The sequence below is a fragment of the Trachemys scripta genome, chromosome 1 (genome assembly GCF_013100865.1).
Source record: "Trachemys scripta elegans isolate TJP31775 chromosome 1, CAS_Tse_1.0, whole genome shotgun sequence".
NCBI classification, from domain to species: Eukaryota; Metazoa; Chordata; order Testudines; family Emydidae; genus Trachemys; species Trachemys scripta.
The window spans coordinates 235,256,168-235,282,486 of NC_048298.1; the positions used below are offsets into that span (position 1 = coordinate 235,256,168).

Sequence of the window (26,319 nt, forward strand, 5' to 3'; positions counted from 1 at the left end):
TAAACTAGTGGAGAGCTCTGCTGAATTTGCAGAAACAAAAGAGATTTGTTGCCATAAAATTGGAATGCAATTCCCCATATAATACGTAGCTGCCCTGTATCTCAGAGGGCATTTAGCAGAAGCCAGTACATCATCCTGCAAGCAACTAGATACAGTCAGCAGTTGTTGAAATAATACAGTAGTTGGTTTTAGTTCCCTGATTGCAATTCAGTTGGCTGAAGTTGCTAATTGTTGCCCAGTGTAGGCATCCATTATTCCAGTGGTAGAAAGCTGCTCATTAGTTGCAATTTGATTTGATCTTTGACACTACAGAATTAGAGTAAGAGGTGAGTGCACTCTAATTGTCTTTTAGCTCTGTCAATGCAGACTAATATTGACTAATATTGATTGAGTTGGATAAAACCCTCTTTTTTTCCTCCTAAATTTTCTCCTAAGCAGCAAGTAAATCTGTTCAGCCATAAGATAACACACTGCAAAGGGTCCTGCTTCCAGACCACTGCCAGTTCAGACAATGATGGCTTTGCCTAATTTAGCATACTCATTTATTTTGTGAAACAGCCTTACCAAATGAAATCTGTGTGTTTTTGGATTTTAACCCTACATACAGTATTGACATAAGGCAATGCATTTAGACTCTTTGTCTCAGTTAAATATTCTGCGCTGTAGTGTGCATTTTGGAAGCCCTTGCCCACTAAGTGGGGGAGAGACAGCACATACAGGGACATAGCCTCCTTTATATTGGTTACATTGTGGACCTGGGAGCAAAAATTGGCTACGGTACTATTCTGATAATTAACAAATACTACTGAAAGATCATTGGTTTGCAGTGAGGAGTCATTAAAGACAACTAAAACCATCTTCCAGCAGCATTCCCCCCCCCTCTCCCTGTATCTTATGTATTAAGCTCTTGTTATCCTCCAGGGTCTTCATTTGCAGTGCATTAAACCAGGTCATCTAAAAGAGACTAAAGAAGTGAGATTTTCTATATGGTCCATTCACTGTGAGCAAATTGAAATTTGGTGACCTTGTCGCCTTATTGATGGTTGTGATGCAAGAGGCCAAAGGGGTTTAAATGTGCTCAGAGTAACACTTACCCAGCTACCTAGGTCATTGATGAGGATGGACCAGCTCCAGTTTAGTCAGTATAGAAATGTAATGGTGAATCATAGGCCTTATCTACATGGAGGAAACTGTCCAGCATAGATATTCTGTAATAAGTATTCCTCTATAGCTATGCTGGTCAATTTCCCCGTGCAGATGAGCCCACACACTTTCCTTTGTTAATGATCATTTTTTATTAAAATGTAAGTTTCCCAGGCTATCACTATATTGTGTAGGAAATTTACTTTTGCTCATGAGAAGCCTGGCCTGAAATAAAAACTGTCTTTGCAGTTGAGAAATTGTGTGTCCATTTGAAAATTTGAAACACATATTGAAGTGAAGCTGAAGTCAGACATAAAGCTGCAAAAGTAAGGAAATCATCAGTGGAAGAAGTATAGAATCCCTTACTGAAGGCCCTGTGGGTGAAATCCTGGCCCCATTGAAGTCAGTGGCAAACTACTATTGACTTCAATGGGGCCAGGCTGTTATGTTTGTACAGAGTCTAGCAAAGGGGCGCAATCCTTCATTGGGCTCTCTAGATACCACAATAATAAATAATAATAATAATAAAAAAATGTGGTGCCATCAGCGGGGAAAAAGAGGAACCAAACAATATGTTTATTAATTTGCATATGGATGGTTATTTAAGTGTGCAGAATACTATTCAAATGGAAATCTTTGTAAACAAAATGTTGTTGTGTTTTGTTTGTTAAATGTGCCCTGGAATGTATATTTGGAAAGGATTTGTTGTTACTCAGATGAGTCACCATAACTGAAAAACAACTTCAAGACTATACAATACTTTCAATGGTAGCCAGCTATGAGATTTTGCCATACAGTGGTTTTGTTAGATCTTTCCTTATTTTCGGATATTAAACTATTTATATTTCGGTAGGACCCCAAATCTACATGGTATTACGCAAGTATTAAGGAAATCACAGGATTTTTGACTAAGATTAATGGAAAATAAGGTGACTAGTTATTGAGGAGATATAAAAAAAATATTCAGGTACAGAAAAACACTTCATAGGAACCCTGGTTCTTTGGGGTAGGGAAGAGAGCACATTATCCATTCTCATTTACTGCAGCAATACCCTATCTACAGTATTTAAAGTTGAGCATTTTCCCACTCAAATCAATGGGATTCCCTCCACCACATTTAGGACTAAGATTTCAAAAAGGGACCAGTGATTTTGGGTGGCCAACTTGAGATTCCTCAAAGGGTCTTGATTTTGAGAGAGTAGACGCTCAGCTCTTTCTGAAAATCAGGCCTCTTTTAAGGTGTTTTAAGTTAGGCATGACAAATGGAGACACCCAGAATATAGCCTTAATGAAACATACATTTGGCAGCATAGATGCCAATATCCAGGGAATAAACTCAGCACTATATACTGCCACAGAAATATTGAAATGTCCACCGGTATTACTTTAATAATAATAATTTTGCTGCTAGATATAGATAAGTTTATATATAAAGTAACCCATGTATTGTGGTATTTAGTAGCAAATCAATGGAATTTTCCTGCTAGGCTGACAGAGCATCCTAAACTAAGGGCTTGTCTACAAATGGAGTTTTTCCTGTTTAACTATTACTGATAAGAGTGCCTTGTTCCTGTTTAGCTTGATGCACGTTGAATGTGTGCTAAGCTTAGCAGAAACATGGCACTCTTATTCTGGAATAAGAGGATCCACATGTTGAGTTAATCAGGAATGAGTCCATGCATAGACAGGCCCTAACTTTATTCTATTAGGTATTGTATTACCTAACCTTTCGCTCTCAACCTTTTCTCTCTGACCAGTCTGCCAAGACTGTTGTTCAGGTTCTCATTATCTCACATCTCAGTTACCGTAATCTCGTCCTCTCTGGGTTTGATGCCAGCCACATTGCCCTTTGCTAAGTCTACTCAAAACGCTTCTGGGTTGGATCATCTTCTTTGCTCACTGCTCTGACCATGTCACCCCCTTGTTTGTGTCCCTCCCCTGGTTGCCTGCACTATCACCTCAAACACAAGCATCTGCCTTTGCCATTAAGGCCCTTCCCCCTTTAGTCTCATCCTATCTATCAGATCTACTAACTTGTCCAGATGTCCACCTCCATCTCTGCCCTGCCGGTGATGGCAGCCTCAATCACCCACTTGTCTGATTCTCTCTCAAACACCTCTGTGCATTTAGTTCACTACCTCTCACCAGGCAGGGGAAGGTTTATAAACCCCACTCCTTATACCCCTCCCCATTCTCTTTTTTAAAATCCCTCCTCAAAATATGCTTCCACTGGGACGCCTACACATCACTCCAATCTGGCACTGGTTAGGCAAATGATGAGCCATGACTTCTGAATTTCTACTAACCTCTATTGTTTCACTGTTTCCCCATCCTGACAACTCACATCCACCGACTGTTTTGTTCACCGGTTGCATCCGCCTGACAGCTAGATAGTGAGCTCTCTGAGATGGGGACTGTCTCAGACATTTATCCACACAGCTCCTAGCACAGCAGGGTCCTGATCCTTGGAAAAGGTTCCTGGGTGCTACCGTAGTACAAATATATTAAGAAGAAGAAGTTTCGAAGCCCTTTCGATGAAATCCTGGCACAGTTGTGTGAATTAGGAATCCCACGGTAGCCTTTGTTGGGCATTTCCTTGCTCTCTTGGCGTTACGGATGATCAATTTTAATTGTTGCTTTGTCATTAGTTTAGCATTTGCATTCTATTTTTAGTGACAGACCCACCATTTCAAAAGTGAAATTCCACAGGAGCCTTTCAAAGAGGCAGTGGTTAGTAAGTTGTAATGAGCAATACAAAGCGGCTAAGCCTGATTGCCAACTGCTGCCAAAGCACAGTAACAGGCCCCTCTAGCAGAATGAGCTCCCAGAGTGTTTCAGTTTCATATATTCCACTAGAATTAGCACAGCAAGTGGGGTAGTGGAACAGCAGCAGAGCAGTTTGAGTACAGAAATATAGATATCAGAGATGGAAAAGATCGACGACTGTCATTTTCTACACTCCCCTGCCAATGCAGAAATGTTCCTGGCAGTGAATTGTTTGCACTTTGCATTGGACCATTTGGTTTTTCGTGTTTGCTATGCATTAAGAAGATTTCAATATAGCAGTGACATGCACTGACTCTAGACCCTTCACTAGACCTGCACAAGATCTAATTAAGTACAGCAATTACAGCTTTGTAATCATTCGTGCAGCTTAAGTGTCTTAGCCATCTAATAATGCAGGCTGCAACAATAACTACAGATCCACGATGAGCTGGGCAAAATAGGGGGAAATATTTTCTTGGCTATATCAGATATGATGAATCCTGCTGAAATGAACCCTCCTCTCCAGATTTTGTAGCAGGGTAGGAGAGCAGAACCAGCCCATAGGAGAAGCTCCTTCTTCATCAAGGAGTACCGACCGACAGACTGGTGTGTGTGTGTGTGTGTGTGAGAGAGAGCACACAGATGATGCAGATGGGGCTTTACCATTTAAACTAGAGACACTTGCTGATTGCCAATTGGTGTGCCTCTTTCCCCTACATTCTGTCTGTTTTATGTCTTTTTAAGCTATAAGATCTTCAGGGCATGGATCTTGTTTTCTTATATGCTGTAGAGATCCTAGCACAAGGATTTGATTGGGGGGCATTACCACAATATAAATAAACAGCAATAACAACAAATCAACATTAGCCTCTGTATGAACAAACTGTGCCCCTAGATTCTGGACTCAAAACATATCCGGAGTCCCTGATTATTTGCTAATTCTAGTCAAAATTAGCCAGACATTTGCCTGCAGCAGCTCTCTAAGTCTGCTAGGATGGGATGTGACGTGATCAGGAAGCCATGCTCCTGATGTTACGCCTCTCCTTCTGTTCCCTGCTGTGACACCCCTCTCCCCACCCCTGGATACTTGTGCCTGTTTTGAAGATGTGCTTATGTCTCCTTTTTTTCTTCTTTTTTTGGCCAGTGCTGTTGCTGCTGCAAAAGTGCCTCTTTGTTGTGTGGAAAGGTGGCCTTACTCAACTGAGTAGGCCTCAGTGTGGGTGAGGTGTGATGGGTTCGGTCACAGAGACCCCCTTGGGACTGTCACCTGATGTGCTGAGACTACCTCTGAGCCCGTTTTCTCTGCCAGATTGGGACTCCAGAACCCTGTCTTGTTGAGCCAGATACACTAATCTGCTGCAACACAGACCCAGGGTCTGAACCATGACCCCAAAGCTGCAGACTTAACTGAAAACTGCTTAGCAAGTACTCCTGTCTCCAGCACCCAGCTCCCAATGGGATCCAAACCCCAAATAAATCCGTTTTACTCTGTATAAAGCTTACAGGGGGTAAACGCATAAATTGTCCACCCTCTATAAAACTGTTAGAGAGATATGCACAGCTATTTGCTCCCTCAGGTATTAATCACTTACTCTGTGTTACTTAATAAACAAAAGTGATTTTATTAAGTATAAAAATAGGATTTAAGTGGTTTCAAGTAATAGTCAGAACAAAGTAAGTTACCAAGCAAAATAAAACAAAACACACAAGTCTAAGCCTATTCCATTAAGCAGTGTTTCTCAAACTGGGGTCGCCGCTTGTGTAGGGAAAGCCCCTGGCGGGCCGGTTTGTTTACCTGTCCCATCTGCAGGTCCGGCCGATCGCGGCTCCCACTGGCCGCGGTTTGCTGCTCCAGGCCAATGGCAGCTGTTGGAAGTGGTGTGGGCCAAGGGACTTACTGGCCGCCGCTTCCAGCAGCCCCCATTGGCCTGCAGCGGCAAACCACAGCCAGTGGGAGCCGCGATCGGCTGGACCTATGGACGGTGCAGGTAAACAAACCGGACTTTTCCACCAGGGGCTTTCCTTACACAAGCAGCGACCCCAGTTTGAGAAACACTGACATTAAGAAAATGAATACAGGTAAATCTCATCCTCAGATGTTCCAAAAAGCGTCTTTCACAGTCTAGACTTCTTCCCAGTCTGGGCCCAATCCTTTCCCCGGTACAGTTCTTGTTAGTTCCAGCTCAAGTGGTAACTAGGGGAATTCTTATGACTGGCAGCCCCCTTTGTTCTCTTCCACCCCCTTTTATAGCTTTGGCTCAAGGCGGGAATCCCTTGTCTCTCTTTGGGTTCCCACTCCTCCTTCTAAATGGAAAAGCACCAGGTTAAAGATTGATTCCAGTGTCATGTGACATGTTCACATGTCCTGTGAGCCCTCCTCCATTCTTTCAGGACTGGCCCACACGTATGCAGTGGAGGCTTGCAGGTAAAAGAGCCATCTACAGTCAATTGTCCAGTCAATGGGAGCCATCAAGATTCCAAACCACCATTAATAGCCTACACTTTGCATAATTACAATAGCACCTCAGAGTTATATTTCATATTCCTAGTTTCAGATACAAGAATGATACATTCATACAAATAGGATAGCCACACTCAGTAAATGATAAGCTTTGTAATGATACCTTACAAGAGACATTTTGCATAAAGCATTTTCCAGTTACAACATATTCACACTTACAAACATATTTTATAAAGCATATAGAGTGCAACATCACAAGGTAATATCTTTTATTGGACCAACTTCTGCTGGTGAAAGGGACAAGCTTTCAGGTCTGAAGAAGAGCTCGGTGCAGCTCGAAAGCTTATTTCTCTCTCCAACAGGAGTTGGTCCAATAAAAGATATTACCTCACCTTCCTTATCTCTCTAATATCCTGGGACTGACACGGCTACACCTACACTGCATAGACCTCAGTGAGCAGTTGCCATTAGAACACAACATAACAAATGTGATGCAAGCAGATAGACTATAACAAAGCCATTGTTGATGCAATAAACTCTTGTCAGATCAAAGTTGATGTGGGATGAGGAAAATATCAAAGTATATAGCAAACCTTTCAGGAAAATACAGACAGTTAAAACTATGAATAGGTATACACTATGTAAATGTGACACATCAAACACTCATCTGGCATAGTATGTATTGGTAATGAAAGGGAAATACATGGTAAATTGTGAATCAAATGGATCAGTTTTGCTTTGATGTAAAAAAAGATGAACTAATTTTTGCTTTATTATTTGAAAGGAAGACTCCTAATTATAGCCTATCCTTCCAAAAAGCGCAATCAGAATGGTTTCTGCCTCCCTTCTAAATACAAAGGACTGGATCAACCAATCAAGGAACCAAAATTTATACCATGCGACCTCTCACCAATCAACCCAACTAAAAAAAGTTAAGCAAATATTAGCTGCAAATTTTTCAGTGAAAATATGTCACAAAACTTCACTTTTTAAAAATGTGAAACATTTTGCAAAAATACCACAATGTTACAGAAGTGTTGCTATTGTGAAAACAGGCAAAATTCAGTGACAAATGTTTTGCAAATATTCCACTCAGCTATTTATGATGCAGTAACCACAGCATCCTGAGATATCAGTTTTCAAAACATTACAAGACCCGAGAGCAAATCCTCTTTTTCGGGATTGAATTTGTTAGGCCAAATAGTCTGCTGGTACAAATGGGTGAAAATCCAGTGGTGTCATTGGAGATAAGTCCATTTACAGTAGCAGAATATTTAGCCTGTTGAGTATGTATCAATGTTATGGCAGCTGAAAATTGGACCAGGACCTCTGTGGTCTGTAGGCAACAGATCATGATCCAAAAGAGAACCTCCTGCTGGCCCAGTCAGAGAATCGGAGCTAAACTCGTGTCAGCTGGAAACTTCTCTTTGCATATTTTTCAGTCCACATGAAAGAGCTGCAATACCTGTTGCTCTGCAGACTGATCATGAAGAAAGCTTTATATTGCAAAGATTGGGTCTGATCCTTCTTCCCTTTGAAGTCAAAAATCAAAAATCTCAAGACTCTGAGGGTAGCAGCATCAGAACGATCATTAGTAACTTTCTTTTTGCAGCATCCAATTTAAAGGCTGCAGTCACGGTAATTTTTATACATGTGCTTTCAAATTAGTTTTACACTTTTTTATACTCATCCTTAGAGGCCTTAATACAATTTATTTGTAACTCACACAATGTAGCCTCCCTCATTTCAGAATCTGAGATTTTGTCCTGTCCGCATTATAGACTAACCCACTGTAAACATTTTATGTGTGGAAACTAATCTGTTTTTGGTCTAGCAAGGTAAAATAAAAGTATTCCAAAGCCTTGAGAATTTCCCCCCTCTTGCTACAGCTCTATAAATCAAAAACTGATTAAGTTGTTTCTTTACATGATGCTACTGGTACATTCTGCTCAAGGAGGCAATATGTTTTCCTTTTTGCTTTTATGGCAAAACTTTTCTATTTACTATGTGGCTTTCTTTCTTTATCTCTTAATTCCTTGGCTGTTTCATTTTTGGTTCTCTCTTTATTTTGTCATTCGGAAGTGTTGATAGTGTCAGGAAACCCTCCAAAGGTTAGAGGTTCAGTTCAATTTGGATTAGCACCCGTAAGTTTGGATCATCTGAAGCTTATCCAAATCAAGTCTGTAATATTTAGCTGGAAATAGCATGAGAAAAACGTGTTCCTGTGAGATTGCCAGCTAAATTTTGCAAACTCAAGGGGTTTTTGATAAGCTTTGGATAATCCTCCAGACTATTAGGTGTTTATCTGGACAGAACCCAAATTCTAAATCTTTTGCAGTTTGTCCATTGCTGATGTTAACCTTATTCTACCACAATAACCTAATGGGCTTTTTGACCACTCAAGCCACCCAGCCGAGAACCTTTTAGAATGTGAACAGTGCCATTCAACTATTAAATGCCAAAGGTCTTTGATGGTTAGTCAGTATTAGCTTTGGAGGGAAAGTGGTCACAAACTACTGTCCTTTAGCATTTAGGGCTTGGCTACACTTACAGCGCTTACAGATGCCTGCACCCTTGCAGTGCTTAGTGAAGACACTACCTGTGCTGATGGGAGAGCTTCTCCCATTGGCATAGTTAATCCACCACCCCAAAAGCTATGTCGATGGGAGAAGCCCTCCTGTAGACATAACACTGTCAACACTGGGGGGAGCGCGGGGGGGTGTCAAGTCGGTATAACTACGTCACTCAGGGAGGTGGAAAATCCACCTCCCTGAGCAATGTAGTCATACCAACATATGTTGCTCGTGTAGACCAAACCTTACTGAGAGTTTTGTTATCATTTCTTGTTTGTTTTTCTGCTACTGAATGAGCTGTTTTTGTTATGCCATTTGTTTCGTTTCACACGTTCATTATTTTTTATGCTTAATTGTGTATTTTAATACTTTCCTCTATATGTTACCTTTTAAAACACAATAACTTAAAGAAGCCTTTTATTGGACTTTGATAATGCCAGTGTCACAACTGGTATCATTTTTCATCAAAAAGGCCAACAAGGCTCAGAAATTATAACGATTGTTTCCGATAAGTAGATGCATGATGAGAAGTGCTTCTCCATCCCCAGGATTAGTATTCTCTGGAATTCTTTTTGAATGCCTTAGCACAGGTGCTAAAGAAAATGCACGGACAGTGACCTACCTGTTCACCCTAGAAGTAGTCCTTTGGATCAGTCTTGGGGCAAGCAGGTGGAAGGATGTGAGGGGAGCTTGAACTGCCACGGTTTACGTTGTCCCTGATCTGTGGATAAATAGAGAAATTCGGGAATGTTAATCTGTAATTTTCCACAGCACTACATTGACTTTTAATTTAATCTATGAATATGTATAAAGTTTAAGGATATTTAATATGAACTGTAATGGTTCTTAGAAAAATGGATCACTAAATATAGCTTATAAGAAAGGATCATAGTACCCATTGGGAAAGATAAAAACAAGTGTCTAGACACTTCACTTTATTATTGTCACATAACTTAGACTATGGAAGCTAGAGGGACAGAAAGACCAGCCATTGATGGCAACATTGCAATTTCTTTTTCACTTATGTCCAACAGTGAAATAGGGAAGAGGCATGTATAAAGCATGGGAGATGCCAACATTAGACATGTCACCCAAAGCAACACTATGAGAGTGAAAACAACGAGGAGTCCTTGTGGCACCTTAGAGACTAACAAATTTATTTGGGCATAAGCTTTCGTGGGTGAAAACCCACTTCATCAGATGCATGGAGTGAAAAATACAGTAAGCAGTATAAATATTACAGCACATCAAAAGATGGGAGTTGCCTTACCAAGTCGGGGGTCAATGCTAACGAGGCCAAATCAATTAAGGTGGAAGTGGCCTGTTCTCAACAGTTGACAAGAAGGGGTGAATATCAAGAGAGGTGACAGAGGGGTAGCCAAGGCAAATTTGAGTGAGTGGGGCTGTGAGTGTGTGCCAGGTTGCAATGATTGGAGGAGGGAACTGGGAGCAGACCCGTGGGACAGCAGCTGCTGCTGCAGGGTGAGTACAGGGTGGATTTGCTTTCCAACACATTTCATCCCAGGGCCTCCCCTCTGTACTCGCCCAGGAGAAGCGTATATTTGCCTAGGGCCCCGCGGCACATCCAGAACCTTCCTGTGACTCACCCGGTGGATCAGGACCTGCCATTTGGGAAACACCAAACTACATAACCATAGGTTCCTAACAGTAATAATGTTTGTTTCAAAATACTGTGGGCCTAATATTCAAAAAAGTAGTAAAAAAAAGAATGTTAGGAATCATTAGGAAAGTGATAGATAATAAGACAGAAAATATCCCATTGCTACTGTATAAATCCATAGTATCTCCACACCTCAAATACTTCAAGTTCTGGTCACCGCAGCTCAAAAAAGATATCTTAGAATTGGAAAAGATACAGAGAAGGGCAACAAAAATGATTACGGATATGGACCAGCTTCCATATAAGGAGAGATTAAAAAGACTGACACTTTTCAGTTTGGAAATTAGATGACTAGGGGGCATATGATACAGGTCTATAAAATTGTGACTGGTGTGGAGAAAGTGAATATTGAAGTGTTGTTTACTCCTTCTCATAACACAAGAACTAGAGGTCACCAAATGAAATTAATAGGCCGCAGGTTTAAAACCAACAAAAGGAAGTATTTCTTCACACAATGCCCAGTCAACCTGTGGAACTTGTTACCGGAGGATGTTGTGAAGGCCAAAACTATAACAGGATTCAAAAAAGAACTAGAAAAGTTCATGGAGGATAGGTCTATCAATGGCTATTAGCCAAGGTGGTCAAGGATGCAACCCCATGCTCTGGGTGTCTCTGGACTATTTGCCAGAAGCTGGGAGTGGACAATACGGGATGGATCACTCGATGATTGCCTGTTCTGTTCATTCCCTCTGAAGCTCCTGGCATTGACCACTGTTGGAAGACAGGATAATGGGCTAGATGGATCATTGGTCTGACCTAATATGGTTGTTCTTACGTAATTATGTCTCTGCCTGTGTGGCGCTTGATCCAAAGCCCATTGAAATCAGTGGGGATCTTTCCATTGACTTCACTGGATAGCACCGTAGTCCATTACAAGGTATAGAAGACACAAACTGCCCTATTCTCCTTTTGCTGGATATATTGAGGAGCTCAGGGTGGGAAGGTCAGATCTGTGTGGCGCCATGGCCCAGCCATGGCCCCTCCCTTCTATACATCTCTCAGTAGAACAGCACCGCAGGGAGCATCAAGAGCTGCTTCCCAGCATACCAGCCCCCAGGCACTGCTGCTTCAGTGCTTCACTGTTTCCCCATTCAAACCACACCATTGCTCCACCACAGTTTTGCACTCTGGTATTTGTAAGACTCCATTGCTACAGCCGACTCATCACTTGACTTCAAAGGTTCAGGAGCCTGAGTGGGATAAGCATATTTTAATTTACTGCACTCTTCAGTTTTTCTCATTTCAGGGGCCAGCATATGGTTGATATTAGGCACCAAAAATGATTTTTTTTTTCATAAGAGCACCTGCTGTCTCAGCCATACTAAGTGGGAAAAGATTTTTCTTTTTTAAGTCAAACACTGATTGTAAAAACATGACAGGAAAGTGTCTTGATATGGAAAAGCCTGTCATCTTTATTTTTTGTGCTGGCAACAGCAGCCTGCTGTCCTTTCTGAAACTTATAAGCCCTTCACTAGTAGACGCTGCAGTGAAACATTTCTCTAGTCAAAACATAAGTAGAAACCCAGCAGTGGACTCAGCTAATTGTATTTGTGGCAGACTTTTAAAATAATCAGTTGTCTTCATCTTTATTATTTATGCCACAGCAACACAACTTATGCATGGCCTTTTCTCTATAGCTCCATCAGTGAAGGAGAAGGACATGTGCTTTGATGGGATAAAAGGTTTCTGGAGTGCTCTTTACTGATAAGTACTTGAACCAAAGCCTTGAAAAGGCCGTATTTCATTCTTTTGAAAGTGATCTTTTTTAAAACTTTCCCCCTTCGGGCCTACTGCAGAGATTTTGTTATTTAGTGCGTGAGAGAAAACGTGCCTCATGATCAAACCTGATTTTCTCTTTCAAGAAATAAACAGATGCTCACACCTTGGACTACTGAAAGAGGGGAGATTTTTAAAGTGAGAATAAAGAGCAATGCAAAAAAAATTAAAGAGAAATAGATCAGTCAAAAATCATTTTGGAGAAATTGCAGGGGACCCAAGTGCCAATTTTTATGCATTCATGGGATGGAGTGCAGAGAGGGTACTGAAATAATAAACACTACAATCTTATCTTTGTGCACAGATCTCTGGAGTAAGAAGGTGCTGTTTATCACACAGTTGCTCTTTACACTAGAACTGCATTTTAAGAATTATTTGCTATCTCATACTCAAGATAATATATCTTCATATTATATATAATTACTATTACATTGCTTAATTTTTCCATCATAGCTAAAACAAATCATGTGACATGTTCACAGTGAAATATCTTAGAATCTATTTTGATCTCCCTTTATGGCCTGAATTTTTATTCTCTCCCTCTTCCCCTCCCCCTTTCCTCCCATGGGAAATTTATCTCTGTTCCTGGCATCTTTCCCCATCCTTCCCAAAAAACGGTCACGGAGATAAAGGATTCATTTTGGTGTTTTTGCACTTCTAGTGTATCTCTTACATCAGTAAATTACCCTTCTTTCCTAGAAGAGGCCCTACCATATCCTGCACTGACCTCTTGATCCTTGTGTGCTTGAATCATTTATTAGTTATCTTTCCCTCTCGAGTAACCTCCTTTTCATTTTCCACCTATTTTCTCCTGTTCTTTTTTAACAGTGTCTTGACTTCATGCTTCAGTTTTTCCAGTCCCCTTCAGTTGCGGCTGTCTATAGCTCACAGTTGTCATCGCCATTTACAAGTCTACATTTGGCAACAGTGTAATAGTTAATAATTTGCATTACAATAGCATCCAACAAAGATCAGGTTCCCATTGTGCTAACTGCTATACACACACATACAGTCTCCTGCCCCTGAAGAGCTTACAGTCTGAATAGCCAAGGAAAACAAAGGGTGGAGTTGTATGCACAATTATCTTATTTGTGCCAGCCAGAGTGTTTTTTAGACTTAGGCCTTGTCTACACTAACTCTGTAAGTCAATCTAAGTTACACTAGTTAAGTTACGTAAGTTACAACATAGCTTCCGCCTCTCGTTGAGGTGGAGTACTGAAGTCGCCGGGAGAGCGCTCTGCCATCGATTTAGCATGTCTTCACCAGACCCGCTAAATCGACGCCACTACTCTAAGTATGACAACATTTCAGATAATCCTTTATCTTCTTTATTCTCCTCAGGACCAAACCAAACCTCCAAACTCTTTGGGGTTTGGTTATCAGTTCTATAATTACACAGATAACTAGATATTAACATGCTACAGATTCAGTTCAGGAAATGCTTGGTTTCATATGCCTCTAGAAGAATACCAGGAGATATTGGCAAACACAGCATGTCTTAATTCCTGGTTCTACGTAAAGTGAAGCAGCTAAACTAGAAAGCCTTCCTCATCAATTCACAGGAACACTAAACACAAACACACACAAGGCCTAGGCTTCAGAAGGAAGAAACTGGGTATAACTTCATCAGATCTCGGAGATGAAAAATCTTTGACATTTTCTTACTTAGCTTGCGGCAAGGACAGGCTGAAGTGACTAATAGCAAAAGAGTGTGTGTGTGTGCGGGGAGTGGGGGGGAGGGAGGTAAGGAATTTCTGGTGATAGTAAATTCAACTGTGCTGAAACCATTATGTGCAATTTATTAACTTTGCCTTTTCTGATATTCTAAGATGATCAGCAGCATTTGACAAGGAAATTGGAGAAAGTTTCTTGAAGAAACAGGAAAAAAATCATTAATCAAAGGGTATTACCATGTTGCCAAAACTGTAGGGATAGAAAGATATTTTTAATTTGAATTTCAGGAAATTACATAAACTTTATTCATCCAAGTATTCTGTCTTTTGAATGCTTTGATGGGCACAATAGAAATTGAATTGAACAATAGAATTGCCAGTGCCAACAAAACAAGCAAAATTAGAAACCTGCATTGTAGTGTTTTCGTAAAACCCACAATGGCGTTTGTAAATTCAAATGGAATTTTAACACAACCTAACATCCATTTTTAATTACCTGTATTAAAACTGGCTTTCTGCATGGCTGAAAGACTTTGTTCATTCTGATGGCATTCCTGCAGGCCTGGGCCTGAAGAAAATCTGTTTAATAAAAACAAAGCTGTCACTAGTGCCAAAAGTGGACTCAGCCCTGAACCCTGATGTTCTTCTTTCTCAGGGTGCTAGCCTTTCCCCACAGAAAGACAGGCTATTGCAGATGATGAGGGCCACCAGAAGTGTATGTATTATTATTTTGTTGTATTAGATTAGTGCCCAGAGACCCCAACAGAGATCAGAGCCACACTGTGCAAGGGGCTATATAAACCAGTAAGAGTCCCTGCCCTGAAGAGCTTACAATCTAAATAAACAACACCAAATGGTGGGAGAAAGGAAGTATTATTTCCATTTTACAAATGGGGAATTGAGGCACAGAGAGACCACATGATTTACCCAACATCACACATGAAGGCTGTGACAGAGTCAGGAACTGAGTCCAGACCGCCTGTGTCCTACTCCAGTGTCTTGGTTTATTTTGGGGTTTTTTTTTAAACTTTCTTTGGGCCTACTTGGTCAAGACCTCATGCAGTTTTTCAGGGGGAAATCCCAATAAAACTGTATTTGTAGTCTAAAATGATGAAAATTATCATTGGACGAATGTATACATTCATTCAAAAACAAAAAGGAGAACAGCACAACGTTTTTAGTGAGGTAAAAGGTGAAATTTTCATAGAGTGGGTAACTGGGAAATCATTTTCATTGTTTGGAAATGGTTGATGTGTTATATATAGGCTGGTATGGGTGTGTGGGGAAGTTAAATATTCATGAAACGGATGAGAGAAAATAAATGGATTTTGGTTCTGAGTAATACAATGAAGGCAGAATCATGATGCATAATGTTGGTAAAGGAATCCAACAGGATCATAAATTGGATAAATAACAGACCATGTTTCAAATTCAAAGAGAGTATATGTAGGGTCACAAGTGGAATATTGCATACAGTTTAGATCACACACTATAGAAAAGGTTATCCAGGGTTTAGAGAAGTTTCAGAAGGAAAGGAGATTGGTTTGTGATATGAAAGGGCTGTTTTGCCATAGGAGGAAAGGCTCAAGAAATAAAGCTTAGGTATTACTAGCACCCTTCCCTGTAGTATTTCAACAAGTTTATCACATACAAATGGAGGCTGGAAAAGGGAAGATTTTACTGTAGTTTTCAGATACTTGAAGAGAAATCTATAGTAGGAAAATAAGAGTTCTATTTGCAGTGCCGGAGGATAATACATAGTCACAAATGAGAGCAGTAGAAGAGAAAATTAAAGCTAAGAGTTTTTTCTCATGAGAATGGTGACTGGAAAGTAGTACAGTTTGTGATGCATTTACAGCAAGGATGGATATATGCTTGGAATCCTAAGTGTATGTATGTTTGTTGAGTAGCATGACACACTTGCCAAAAAGAGAAGGAGAACTGGCTAGATCTTTGTTTTTTTCCATTCACAATTTCTATGTTTGTCTCTCAGAAGGAATCCTAAATTTTACCTTACATAGGAAATCTTTTGGATACACCAAAGTCATGGAGAGCAACAAAGAGTGGATAGTTCTAGATTCTGATGCAGAAGGGATATAGAGAAAGATGAGACTCTGGAAAAGGCAAAAGAGGGCAATACGGGCTCATTGCCTGGAGAGGGGGAGAGAGTTCTGAAGAGATTACAACCATCAAGATAATAAGATGATCACTAGTAAAACTCAGGGACTACAACCAGGGACGGCTCTACATATTTTGCCGCCCCAAGCACAGCAGTCAGGCAGCCTTCGGCGGCATGCCTGAGGGAGATCCACTGGTTCTGCACCTTTGGCGTACCTGCCTCCAAATTGCTGCCGAAACCACGGGACCAGCGGACCTCCTGCATGCATGCCGCCGAAGGCAGCCTGACTGCCGCCCCTGACTACAATCAATTTAATACACTTTTATTTTTTTCCCTTTCCTAAAAAGAGCGAAAGCAACTACCTTAGCTCCTACCCCATTCTGCAAAAACAAAGTGCTTTACAGAAAGACATCCTTTGCAGCTATCAGATAGGATGTGCCATTAGGTATCACAAACAGGACATTCTGTGGAATACCTCCAGTCTACTTTCCTGTTGTACTTTGACTCTGATTCCATTTTGTAGTTTCAGAATTCAAATAACAAACAGATGAAAAAAAATGTATGATGGAACAAAGACAAGGCAGATGCAGAGCAAACATAAAATTAAATGGCTGCTATTATATCCTGGAGGAGGAGTAGTAATGAAATAGCCCTAACATCGCTGACAGTGAACTCCTTACTACAGCTCAGCTTAGACACTCCACTCCTCAGTACTACTCATGTAGCTTGCAAGGGGTATCCCCTATTCATAGAAAAATGAAGGCACACAGCACAAATACTGCTCCACATATAGCATGTATGGAGGCTGCTAATGTAGTTCTCTAAGAGCACAGTAGGGTGGTTTAAGGGTTAGCTTAAGTTTCCCATGTCAGTTGTACAGGAATCTAATGACAATGCAGCTGAATTGTGAATCATTTCAAACTCAGCACTAAAAATGGAAAATGACTGCTTCATTTTTGTAAATCAAACTTGAGCTTTATTTCTTTTCTTACCCTCAGGAGCTCATTAGTTGCTATGGAGAGCTTCTACACAAATATAATATTGTATGTACAGAAACGGTACGCTAGCTGAGAACTCTAGGACAAATCAAACACTTCACAGGATTCAGAGGAAATGCTAGCATGATTTGAATGATGACTTTATAGTAAATATGTACATGAGATTTAAAAAATTAAAAATATGAGGTTTGCTAAGATTTGATTCACAGATACTAGCTTTCCTTTGCAAGATAGAGATGTCCTTTACGTTACTGAATGTTCTTTTCATTTATTACAGTTAAGCTAGAACAATGTATCATATATATGAAAATGCACAAAAGCAAATGCAGAAACTTTGACTTAATCATATTATCAGGTCTGATAACAAAGCAATCAAAATGTTCAGTTGCCTAATGACACATAGCAGGACATGTGTTTATGAACCACCAAGATTGTCACTTTCATAGTATTTCAGACGAAAAAAATAACAAACGGCTATTTAAGTTCTTTATCTTTACCAAAGTTTTCTTCCTAATCTCCAACCTGATTCTTATGAGCCAAGGTTCTTATTATTGTTATATATTCCCAGACTATCCTAGCAGCCAAGTGCTTCACCATATGGAATACTGCATTCCAATCATCTTACGGTAAACCTGTGGGTAATTCAAGTCTGAAACCTCAACAGGCCAATTACACTTTTATGCTAAGAATTGCTCATGGTTTAGTGGATAAATCAGCTAACAGCTGGACAAGAGTTCTTTGTACAGTTTTAATCATTTTTATAGTCTCTAATAGCATGGTCAGATTAGTTGTAATGGCTTCACAAGAAACTAATTCCCTCTTTTGGAGAGAAGACACCTATGCTGTTGGATGGGTGAAGAATAGTTAGTTTCAGTAAACTTAAAACACAGAATTTAATGCTTTGCTTAACTAGAAATATGTAGTAATCATCTGGCTATATCCTCAAGCCTAAGAAAAGAGGGGATAGAATGTGTGTGCATGTAGGGCAAGATGTTAGCTGCGTCCAAGCACAACTCCCTCCACCCAAAATCAAGTTGTTATATGGACTTTGGGGACATTTCCATTTGTTGTCCTTAAAACTTTCCCCGGCACATACTAAATAAATACAGATAGAACATACTTCCCAGCAGATTGGTAAGTATCTATCCCCAAGTTTCTGAGTGAAAGTCAGCCATTTTCTCTGCATGGGTACATGTGGTTATTTTCTGTTTTTATTCACATGAGATTGCATCTTATGAGTTTTGCTTTGCAATTCAGGCTCAGATGAACTCATAATCTCCAAGTAAAATTTAATTCCATCTGGTTTACATGGAGAAATTGAAAAACAGCTTTAAAAAAACAGTAATAATGGGTGCCTTCACCTACCCACATACAGACTTTTGAGGTGGCAAAATTTGCAGATGACACAAAACCATTTGACTTAGACAAGACTAGAGAAGAATATGAAGAATTTCAGAGGGACTTAACAAAGGAAAGTGGATCGGCAGTGTGATAACAGATGAAATTCAATGTTGACAAATACAGGGTAATGAGTACTGATGGGGGTCATGTGACATTTGAATGATTTTGTGATGGGGTGTTCAACCCACATTAGCCCAGAAAGAGATAATGTGGTTTAGAATGGGTTAAGTAATCTGATAGGAGAGTTTGGCTAGATCGGCAAGCACTTATTGAAGATGGAGCCCAGCTAGTCAGGAGCAGGCAGGGCTGGTATAAGGTCAGGAAGTGAGGGCAGAAGAGGGATTCAGTGTAGAAGGCTGCAGTCACTCTCTGGACTTAGACAGGGAAAGAAGGAAACCCAGGGGGAGAGTAGAAGCCCTGGGATCCAGGCCAGGAAGGAAAGTTTCCCCAGAGGAGTGGTGGAGAAAGAAGCCTATAGAGGTAGACTAGGAAGCAGCCCAGGGAAATGGCAGCAAGGTTTAGGACTGTGCAAACCTCGGCCATTGATTGAAAGATTCCGGGCTGGAACCCAGAGTAGCAGGATGGCCTGAGTGCCCCTACCAGCCACTGGGGTAAGTGACATCGCTTTGAATTAAAGGACTGCTGGGAACGATACTCAAACAGGCTGTCCAGTGAGACTCACCTGCATGAGGCCACACCAGGGGAATTGCTCAACCCTTCTTGGAAATGCCCCCCCACATGCCTGGACTTGTGCTCCCCAAGCACATGGACTGACGGTATAAAACAGACAGAGTGGACACATACTGGGCCCTTCTCCTACCTCCACCTTCGCTGCAAGCAATTAAGACACTGAGAAGAAGACAAGACTCAAACAGAGGAGACAGGCCCATGTTTAAAGAACAAACCTGTATATTAAGGACTATAATATCCAGTGGGGTGAGAAAAACTGCTTAATCTAGATGTTGCCCAGTCCAATAGGGTTGAGTGTTTAGACTGCGTGCTTATATTTACTTTTCTTTTGGTAACCACTCTGACTTTTTGCCTATCACTTAATATCACTTAAAATCTACCTTTTATAGACAATACATTTGTTTATCTTTACCAGTGAGTTTGTATGAAGTGTGGGGCAAATCTGCTCAGGTTTACAAAGGCTGGTGTATTGTTGAAGTGGTGAACCAATTAATAAATTTGCACTGCCCATCTTGAGCAGTGCAAGACGGTATATTCCTGATGTACAGTGCTGGGAACTGAAGAGGATTTTGCTGGTGCCTTTCTCTGTGTGATTCATGAGTGGCTCTGGGAGCATTCATGCAATCTAGCTGGGTGTGGGGCTCCACATGCAGTTGTGCTGAGTGATCACAGCTCCTGGAGGGCTAGCAAGGCATTGTGAGAGACAGCCCAGGCTGGGGAGAGTTCAGAGGCCACAGTCCCAGGCTGCATCCCGGTCCCAGGCTGCACCCCAGGAGGGATCTTGTCACAACAGCGCTAATGCAAACCTTTGATTTGTCCTATTGGGAAATTAACTCAACTTAAACTGATGCCAATAGACTGAGGTAGGCCCTCACCACAGAATAAAGTAAAGGAGTCAATTCAGAATATGTAGGAAAATGAGTCAGAAAAACCATTATGATGCTCTAAAGCCCTCCAATTTTTTTCTAATTCCATGTATTTTCAGAAGGGATGAAAGAGAGGACTTGATTACATTAACCTTGGCTGAGAATGGAAAACTTTGCTGAAAGGCTTGCCAAAAATAACTGAGTTGTAAAAGTATTGCCAAATAATACTTTAAAATCATTTTACATGATGAAGAAGATGGATATGGCCTGTCAGTCTCATTACTCCAAGAATTACTCTAAAGCCAATTCATATTATGGATAGTATTAGTCAGTTCAAGAGCACTTTTGGTGCTGTTGAAGAAAGTTACTTTCAGCAATAACTTGTGATTTCCTAAATCTCCACACATATTTGTACAGGGAAAAAATAGAATTGCTTTCTGGCAATTTGGTTGTCTGTCTCTTCTTCTACCCAAAGTAGAAAATTAGTTATTTTTTTAGTTTTATCCAACTACAATACCAAAAACAGTCAACAAAATATATCTATACTACACACGAGAAACTATGTTATGATTATTAAGGTTGCAAAGTCTAGCACTCAAATGTCAGGGCCTTAAAGGTGAGAACGAGCAAGTAGAACTTAATGTGTGAGGAGAGGAAAAGCCAATGCAGAGATTCAAGGAAGGAAGTAATGCAGTAGCATGGTGGTAGAAGAAGGTCTGAGTGCTATTTTGCGTAGACTGGAGAGAAGAGTAGGAGGATGCATATATTTTAAGTATCAGGTAACTATGATTAAGCTCTGGTTAATCTTGTGGGGATTGGTCCTCGTCTGGTGTAAATCAGACTATATCCATTGATTTCAATGGACCTATGTTAATTTTACTACCTGAGGATCTCGCCTGCAACCCTTGAAAACTCTTTTCTTTTAGCGGATTCAGGTTTGTTTATTTATTTATTATTATAGGGAAGGGTTTCCAACAGTTCATGGTGTTTTTTTGCGACAGCTCAAGATTTGGTTAGTTGGGATTGTTTTTGTTCTGCAACTGTATCCTCAGAGTCAAAAGCCAGACCAGACACAGCTGCCTTTTATGATTCAACACGTGGTGACTGGAGCTGGATGTTGTCTGTCGTTGTGGCTACCCATTTAATAGTGCTAGAGACAAGGCGGGTGAGGTAATATCTTTTTATTGGACTAACTTCTGTTAGTGGAAGGTACAAGCTTTTGAGCTACACAGAGCTATTACCTCACCTACTTTGTCTCTCTCTCATATCCTGGGACCAACACTATTACAATAACACTTCAAACAATCGTTTAATACTGCCGCAGTTACATCGTTACCACTACTGTTTTTTAAGTTGGCACCTCATTAAACTGATGTTGGGACTGTCACAGCACTGGTACTGCTCTTTAACTAGATTCACAACCACTACAGTGACTTGAAAATTCGTTAATAAAGCATTCTTTTTGAATGTATCCAACTTTTAGGTGCAAAGTGAATTAGAGGCCACAATATATTTTCAAATCAAACTGCCAGCAATGAATTAAGAATTTCTCCAATTTGAAATATTTGCAATGGTGACTTGTCTAGACTAGAACGTTGTACCACTTTAACTATACCGGCATGGTGAAGTGGTACAACCCTCCTAGTGTGGACACAGTTATACCAGTGTAAAAGTGTTTTATACCACTGTAGGTATCCTCAGATGGGAAGGGGAATAAGCTATGCTGGTATAAGGCATCTTTATACAGGTATAACTGCATCCATACTAGGCTTTCTACCAGTATAAATATATCAGTTACAAAAAAAAAAAAAAAAAAAAAAATATCACACTCTTAACTGACATAGTTATACTGTATAAAAGCTGTTTGCAGACCAAGCCATAGTTACATTAGACTTGTTGGGGTTCACAAAGCTTATACTCTTCTATAGCATCTTGGTGAGATACCAGTTTTATTTTCCTTTCTGTGTTTTGCTTGTAGGTAACCACCTACAACAGTAGGTTTATCCAGCTCTACGCAGCTGCCACACTGCACTGCTCCATCTTCCCTCAGCTGGAGCAATTCAGTGCAAAAGGAACCTGCCTCCATCCTAAAATCCTGGTCATCAGCAGAAAGTGTCCTGAGTTGAACTTAGCTGTTCATGAAGGTCTCGTTTCTCCTTTAATTTGTCTACATGTGAGTTTAGTGCTCATGAAAGCTGCTGGTCAAAGGTCTCTGTGTTCCCACAAAAGAGAGGCAGTATGGGCAGCACAAGCCTTCCTGCCTATGTCTGTCTACTAACAACCTATGCTTTTATGAATCAGAAACTTAGTGTTGAAATTCTCTGGGCCTGAGTCTGATCTCTGTTACACCTGGTAACAGACTGGACTGGTGTAACTCCACTGAATTCAACAGAGAGAGTAAAGGAGACCAGAACCATTTCCTATTACCAATTCTCTGCGCTAACCTGTTATCCCTTATTTATTTCCTTTGGTTTTGCAAGTTGTGTACACAGGTCAAGATATTCCCCAACCAAGAGACTCAGAATACTGTTACTATTCTGATAATGCAGGTGTCAGTGTGAGGGACACAGTTAACAGTCTGCTTTAGAACTGAGTGCATCACTTCCTCACTGTTTCTAGCCGCTTGTCAGCTCTGTATTTTCCCACTGTTAGCATACATTTATTCTAAAATGTGGGAAACACAAGAGTGCTGCTAAGCATTCTGGGTGCCCCCAGAAAGACACCTATAGTTCTTGATTTTGTTTAAGCATCTTTACGTTCTCCTCTAGAGATGGTCCTAAGAGGTGGTCATGACAACGTATATAACCTTGGTACAGATGGCATCAATACTTCCTGTTTGAAATCTAACATTCTCTTCCACTTGTTATAGAGTAATTATTTGGCATTCTTGTCATATTTCATTGTTCTAGTTTTTTCTGGCATACAGCTCTTTTGTAAATGTTCAGGGTTAATTGTCTTTGGTTGAAGAAGCTTGTTAGAAGCTTCTACTATAGATTTTGTCCTTCTGCCTATGATTCTCTGAACTGATTATCTTAACAAAGCGTTGTGAAGTGTGCTGCCATATTCTAACAATGCTAAGTGTGGATATAAGTATTCAAGTTGTTAAGTCTTTAATTCACACTACGCCTCCCACAGCTTAAGGGTGATCAGGAATCTTATATGTTTTCCAAGATTCTTTCACATTCTGTTCCCTGGATATATTGCAGATTTCACATTTGGATACTTATCTTTAATTACAGCCTTCATGCCTGGCTAGAATCCTATTTGAGTTCTTATATTTTTGACCAATACTGGATACCTTGAGTTCTATTCTTGTGCTTCTTATGATGTAATGTAGATTATATTTAACATTTCTGACCTCAAACTATGTACTATTGCAGTGGTTCCCAAACTTGTTCCGCCGCTTGTGCAGGGAAAGCCCCTGGCGGTCCGGGACGGTTTGTTTACCTGCCGTGTCTGCAGGCTCGTCCGATCGCAGCTCCCACTGGCCGCAAGGTGCTGCTCCAGGCCAATGGTAGCTGCTGGAAGTGGTGGCCAGTACGTCCCTCGGACCACGCCGCTTCCAGCAGCTCCCATTGGCCTGGAGCAGCAAACCGCAGCCATTGGAAGCCCCGATCGGCCGGACCTGTGGAAGGGGCAGGTAAACAAACCGGCCCGGCCCGCCAGAGGCTTTCCCTGCACAAGCGGCGGAACAAGTTTGGGAACCACTGTACTATTGTGACACAATATTTTTATATATGCAGCAACTTCATCTCAATAGTCGCAATAATGTAGTGGTACCTGGACTTTTTTTGTTAGCTTGCATCTAGAATGAGTCTTTCAACCTCTTGCAAAGTTGGGACATTTTGCATTTCTTATCAAATTTTCTTTTGGAAATGGGTAGTACTTGAATTACATTTAGTTCAAATTCCCCTTTCTGCAGCTTCTTGCTTTCACTGTTTATAGGTATTCTTGAAAGCATGCCTGGTATAAGAAGCTCTTTATTGGGCCAGTATTTCACATTTAATGAGTAGTTTTGCAATTTTCTGAAGTCTAGGTGGTACTTTGCAGAAGGGTTCTGTAATATGGCTTCTGAAGGTTTATGGTCTGTATCTACTCTGATCTATTTCTCTCCATAAACACATTTATAAAACCACTCACAAATAAGAACAATTGCTAGCATCACTTTCCCAGTCTCAGCATAGTTCTTTTGCATTGTAGTCAGTCTTTTAGAAGCATGTGCCACTAGGCAAACATGCAGAAGGACAGCATTTGTTAGTAAAGGATGGATCTTTGTTTTTTGGCGCCAGTCACATGATATAAGTTTTCTCCAGTCACATGGCATTGGTCATTATCCACAACTGTGGTGAGTACTGTTGCATGTTCTAGCCAGTTGGCCAATGCTCCTCCAATCTCCCACCCAAGACTGTACACTTTATTAAGACATATTTTAAAATGTTTACATTTTTCAAGTTGGTAAGCTACCTCTTAATCAGGGCCGGCTCTGACTTTTTTGCTTCCTCAAGCAAAAAAAAAAAAAAAAAAAAAAACCAACAACAACCCCCAAACCCCCCAGGGCGCAGGGCAGCCGGACCCGGAGGAAAAGCAAAAAAAAAAAAACACTAGGTGCAGGGCGGCCGGAGCGGCAAAGCAAAATAAATAAATAAATACATTTAAAAAAAATTGGGCAGCCAATAAGATTGGAGGGAATGCCGCCCCTTAAAATCTGCTGTCCCAAGCACTAGCTTCCTCGGCTGGTGCCTGGAGCCGGCCCTGCTCTTAATTTAATCCATTACAATGACTGAACTGTTGCATTTTAAAATTAAACTGATGGGATGGGACAGAATATACCCTGTATTCACACCTTACACACAATTGTAATAATGTTTGTACAAAATATGCCTTGCGAGTTATCATTTAAAAACTCATTATTTTCTGGTCAGTATTGGCCTCGTAAAATCTGTGTGGCAACATTGTATGTTAAGTTGTCAGATTCCCCTGAACATAGGTGGCGAGTTATATGGGACCGTGGCTCCACCAATATGCAGGAAGGTGGGCCTGGCTCCACCAATGTTTGGGCTTATATTTTCAGAGCCGTCCCACGCATAGGGCCCTGCCCCTGCGTTTCAGGGGGACGTGGGGTGCAGGGCAGCCTGGGGGATTAGCGGGAGACCTGGTGCCAGCAGCAGCGAGCAACCCAGCCACAGTCTGCCCCACTCTGCCTCTTCCCGCCCCACCCCCACTCCCACTCCACCCCTTCACTCAAACCCCCACCCCTGCTCCGCCCCCTTCCTGCCCCCATTCCAATGCTTCCCCAAAGTGCCCACCTCTTTCCGGCTTCTGCCCCCTCCCCCAAGCGACGCTGGGAGCCGGCGGGGTGGAGCGGAGCAGGGTGGACTGGGGCTGGGTCGCTTGCTGCTGCCAGCGCCCTGGACCCCGCGTCCTCCTGAAGCTTGGGGGGCCCCCCCAAAGTACGGGGCCTGGGGCGGTTGCCCCAGTCCAACCTATGGACGGGACGGCTCTACTTGGACCTGTTCTGGGCACCACCAAAAATTATACAAACCTGACGCCCATGCTCCTGAATGGTGTTAGCAACACATATCCCAAACCCCAGAGCCCTGCCCACACAATTTGTTAAACAGTTCTGTCCTAAACAAAGGAATGTGTACTTGCCTTAATTCACATTTAAACAGTAAATAGTCATTGAGCAGGAAGGGAAGACAAAGGAAGTTCAAACAGGTGTAAAAAAAAAAAAAAAAAAAAGGGAATCTCCTTCCACATAGACCAGGGGTGGCCAAACTTACTCACAATCTTCAGAAGCTTGAGAGCCAGGACGCAACTTCCGGGACTCAGAGCTTCAGCCCTGCTGTGGGGTGGTGGGGCTAGGGGCTTCTGACCTGTGGGGAGGGGGTTTTCAGGGCTTCAGCCCTGCTCCTGCTGAAGCCCCGAGCCCTGGCAGGCACCTCCTGCGGGCTGAAGCCCTGAGCACACCCCCCCCCCTCAGTCTGGTAGGTAGAGAATGGCAGGGGAGGGCATGGGGAGCTTTGTGAGCTGCATTTTAACTGTAAAAGAGCCACATGTGGCTCGTGAGCCATGGTTTGGCCACCCCTGACATACACTCTGTCTCCTAGGTCTCAGCTGGAGAGATTTTTCAAAAGGAGGAATGAAACTATAAGGAAGAAGGGACAAACAG

At 41.4% G+C, this 26,319-nt stretch overlaps 1 protein-coding gene across 2 annotated transcripts in view; it reads right to left on the reverse strand.

Moving 5' to 3' along the window:
* Window positions 1-26,319, reverse strand: part of ST6GAL2 (ST6 beta-galactoside alpha-2,6-sialyltransferase 2) — a 261,514-nt gene that overhangs the window by 160,992 nt on the left and 74,203 nt on the right. For both annotated transcript variants that reach the window (XM_034758062.1, XM_034758065.1), the window contains exon 2: window positions 9,566-9,664. The gene's annotated coding sequence lies outside the window, so the exon portion shown is untranslated. The remainder of the gene's footprint in view (window positions 1-9,565; window positions 9,665-26,319) is intronic.